Source organism: Selaginella moellendorffii, unplaced genomic scaffold (assembly GCF_000143415.4).
Source record: "Selaginella moellendorffii unplaced genomic scaffold, v1.0 SELMOscaffold_31, whole genome shotgun sequence".
In the NCBI taxonomy this organism is placed as follows: Eukaryota; Viridiplantae; Streptophyta; class Lycopodiopsida; order Selaginellales; family Selaginellaceae; genus Selaginella; species Selaginella moellendorffii.
In genome coordinates, this window is record NW_003314292.1 from 8,368 (window position 1) to 12,072 (window position 3,705).

Below are 3,705 nucleotides of genomic sequence, written 5' to 3' on the forward strand. Positions count from 1 at the left end.
CACTTCTTGTTCTAATATTTTAAATATTTACTACATGCAATGATAGGGACATTTGTTAGAACATAAAATAAAATCCCAGGATGAAACAGAAGCAGCAAACCATCTAGCGAGGTTTCTGTTTGTTGCGGTTTCCTGTGGCGTGGTGATGTTCACTGTGATCAAGATTTTGTCCAGAACGATGCTTCATGGTACGTCTCTCGAGGTGTTCTTAAGACGATAGCAAAATCGGTGTTCTTGCAGCGTTTGTTGGGGGAAACACTGCGGTTATTCCTGCGGCCGCGTGCTACGTTGATGTAAGATCCGCAAAAGGTTTATGTTCTGAAATTATGGCTTGAGCAATGTTTCAGATTAGAGCTTTCGCTTGGCCAGCAGTGCTGGTTACGATGGTTGGGCAAGGTGCAAGGTATGTACACTCTTGATCATTCTTATCAGCCATGCAAACGTTTTAAGGTTCTTCTTCTTCTTCTTTTCCTTAGCTTGGGGATGCAGGACTCGGTAAGCCCTCTCAAAGTGCTAGCAGTCGTAAGCCTCATCAACGCTGTAGGAGACGTCCTGCTGTGCACATTTCTTGGATACGGTATTGCTGGTGCGGCCTGGGCGACAATGCTAGTGCAGGTTCGCAAACTTATCTAGCACTTGATGATATACTTTGAAAGCTTGTTCTGATACTTTGTGCTTGCAGTATGTTGGAGGGTTCCTGATGCTAAAGTCACTGAAAGACAAGGGCTATGATCCCCTGGCGATCAAAGTCCCTCGCATGGAAGACCTCGCTCAAATGATCAAAATAACGGGTCCGGTCCTTTTGACGATGTTGTCCAAGGTAAATGTGACACAGCGAGCTCCAAAGCATTAACATTATATCCTGTAGGTGGCTTTTTACACAAGTATCACATTTTTTGCAACTTCACTAGGCACGGTGACTCTAGCTGCTCATCAGGTCGATCACAACATCTTTTTCCTCGTTACTCATTTTCGCTTGACTTAGATGTCTGACAGGTTATGGTTGGGGTATTTTCATTGTTTTCGGTCTCGGGAGAACCCCTGGCTCAGACTGCACAGTCTTTCATGCCCGGACTGCTTTGTGGTGGCCAACAGAAACAGGCAAGTCTCATGCATCTCGTTTGTGTTCTTGACGTAACTTTTCCTCCATCCTTTGCAGGCACGAAGGCTGCTACAAAAGCTCCTCGTCAGTGGTGTGGTTCTAGGAGTAGCTTCAGCGGTTGTAGGCATTTCGATTCCACAGTCTTCCTTCCGCAGCTCTTTACAAATGATTCCGCAATCATAGAAAAGGTGGGCGATGATTATCATGCTATGGAACTGATATGATACTCTGCTGCGCTGCAGATGCACACCGTCGTCACACCGTTCTTTTTCAGCATAGCGCTGACTCCGCCAGCCCTCGCTCTCGAAGGGACGCTTCTGGTATAATTTGCATGTACTGAGATAACTATCGGGTTTAAATAACGTTGGCATTCACAGGCTAGTGGGGATTTGAATTTTCTGGGGCCTAACATGGCATTTGCTTTTGTGTGTCGAACTGTACTTATGCTGGTAAGAAAGCAAACATCACCTGGTTTAAGAATCATACACATTTGCATGAACAGGTATTTCACAAGCTTGGCTTCGGCCTAAGCAGCTGCTGGTGGACCATGGTCGTGTTTCAAATGGTAACTTCCGACACTTCTGATATGCTGCAGAGCTTCACTTTGTCTTTCTCGTTTGTTTTGTTTTAGAGCCGATTTATTGCGTCATTTTCGCGTCTGACTTCATCCAAGAACATCCTAAACAACATTTAAGTAAGTTATTGTAAGATACACTGGATTAAGTTTGAATAGGTACTTTCAAAACCACTATAAATTCTTGTGAATGTAAGATTACAATTTTTTTTACAATTGCTTGATAATAGAACATTGGACGGCCTCACTAATCCTTTTGCTTTCGTGTGCTCATTATGCTCTGAACCTTAGTATCTTAGTACCATCCATATAAACATTATGAAATGAGAGGTTGTCAATTAGAGCATGAGTAGATATCTAGTTCGTGCTTATTTGGACGCTAATCCTTTTGCTCAGTGTGATTAGCCAGCCTCAAAAATGAGAGGTTTATGAGTAGATATGTAGCCATGTCTAGTTCATTGTCAATAATATCTCAAAGTGCTAGAGGTGTATGTAAACTCAATCATAAATCAGGATATTGAGATTATAAGACAAGATTTGTATACCAATTTTTAAATATGATAAATTATTTAATAAACTCTATAATAATACAGAACTGGTTAACAATATTTTTACTAAGATTTTCTATTTACTAAAATAGAAATATAAAATAGAATAAATTAGAAAATTTAACACATCTAAACTAGTGAAATAGTATATAGAAATAAATAAATTATGAAAATTCTAAATTAAATCTCTTCTTAGGTATAGACCATTCTCTTCCATAATGTTTATGAGTTTCAAAAATTCCATATCCAAATATATAATACTCTATATATTCAGATTCTTCATATTCACTATTACTATTTTGAACATAAACAGAGAAACTTCTTAAATTTTCTTTATAAGGTCCATTATTAATTTTAAAATCACACCAAAATTGAGTTCGACCAATCCATCTTGTTGCAAACTTGAATGAAAATCTTTGTCTATCATTTAAATTACCTGGGTTTATATTATCATCTTTTGATGCACAAGATGGATAAATTGAGTAGCCTATTCTATTAATAATAAAAATTTCAATAGAATTACAACTAAAAAATAATAAAAATATAATAATTATAAAAATATTTATCTTCAGCTTAAAATACTTCATCAAGAAATTTATAAGATAGATGAAATATAAATGACTTATTATGTAAAGTTGTTTTCCTTATGCTAATATATAATAAAAAAATAGTTTAATAGATATTTTTAATTTATTTTAAAATAAAATAAAACAAAATAAAAAATATATTATAAATTTATAATTAATTTCTTTTATAAATGTAAAACTTTTTTATCTTTAAAGTATTTTCTTAACTTTATAAAATTTATCTTGTTTATTTTGTTATGAAGTACTTTAGTTAATAGTAATTAATAAAGTGGTTCTTACAAATAAAGAATCAATATTTATTCATTTCATTATCTATATTTTTATTTTTTTTAGAGTATTATTTTCTATTTATATCTAGATATCTTATATATATTCTTTAGAGAGAGAAGGATATTCAATTTAATATCAATTATATATTGATATAAAGTAATTTGAAATATATTTATTTTTGTGTTTTCCATTTCTCAAGGGAATCCAACTTTTGCATTGTTTAAATCTCTATTTCTTTATTTCTTTCTCAATGTCTTCTTTTTTGCTTTTTCCTTTTCATTCATCTTCATGGTAGAGTAATAGCCTCCTCCTCTAACTCTGGAGTAGTAGTTGGTGTAGTTGTTCAATGCTATGCAATTGCAACTGAACAATAAAACTCAATTCATGGCTGTATTTATACACATGGTACATTTCCTTTTACTCTTGCTACTAATCCTTATGTTTGGTTCAATCACTTTATAATGATTGTTATATATTATTTTTGGGATGATGTTTAATGTTTGCATGAGTTTCCCATGTGTTTTCAAGGGATGGCATTGCAATAGTATAATAGTTTGAATGCAACCACTCATATGAATTAGAGCATTTTCCCAAATGTTTTCAAATGCATATTTGAATATGTCA

General features: G+C 34.4%; 1 long non-coding RNA gene and 1 pseudogene across 1 annotated transcript; both read left to right on the forward strand.

The window, feature by feature from the left end:
- The window catches only part of LOC9649782, a 5,762-nt pseudogene extending 4,319 nt beyond the window's left edge, over window positions 1-1,443 (forward strand).
- A 62-nt stretch (window positions 1,444-1,505) lies between these two features.
- On the forward strand, window positions 1,506-1,927 carry LOC112348663. Its single transcript, XR_002993129.1, has 3 exons — window positions 1,506-1,551; window positions 1,605-1,667; window positions 1,734-1,927. It is a non-coding gene; the product is annotated as an uncharacterized LOC112348663 (long non-coding RNA).
- Window positions 1,928-3,705: the final 1,778 nt, after the last annotated feature.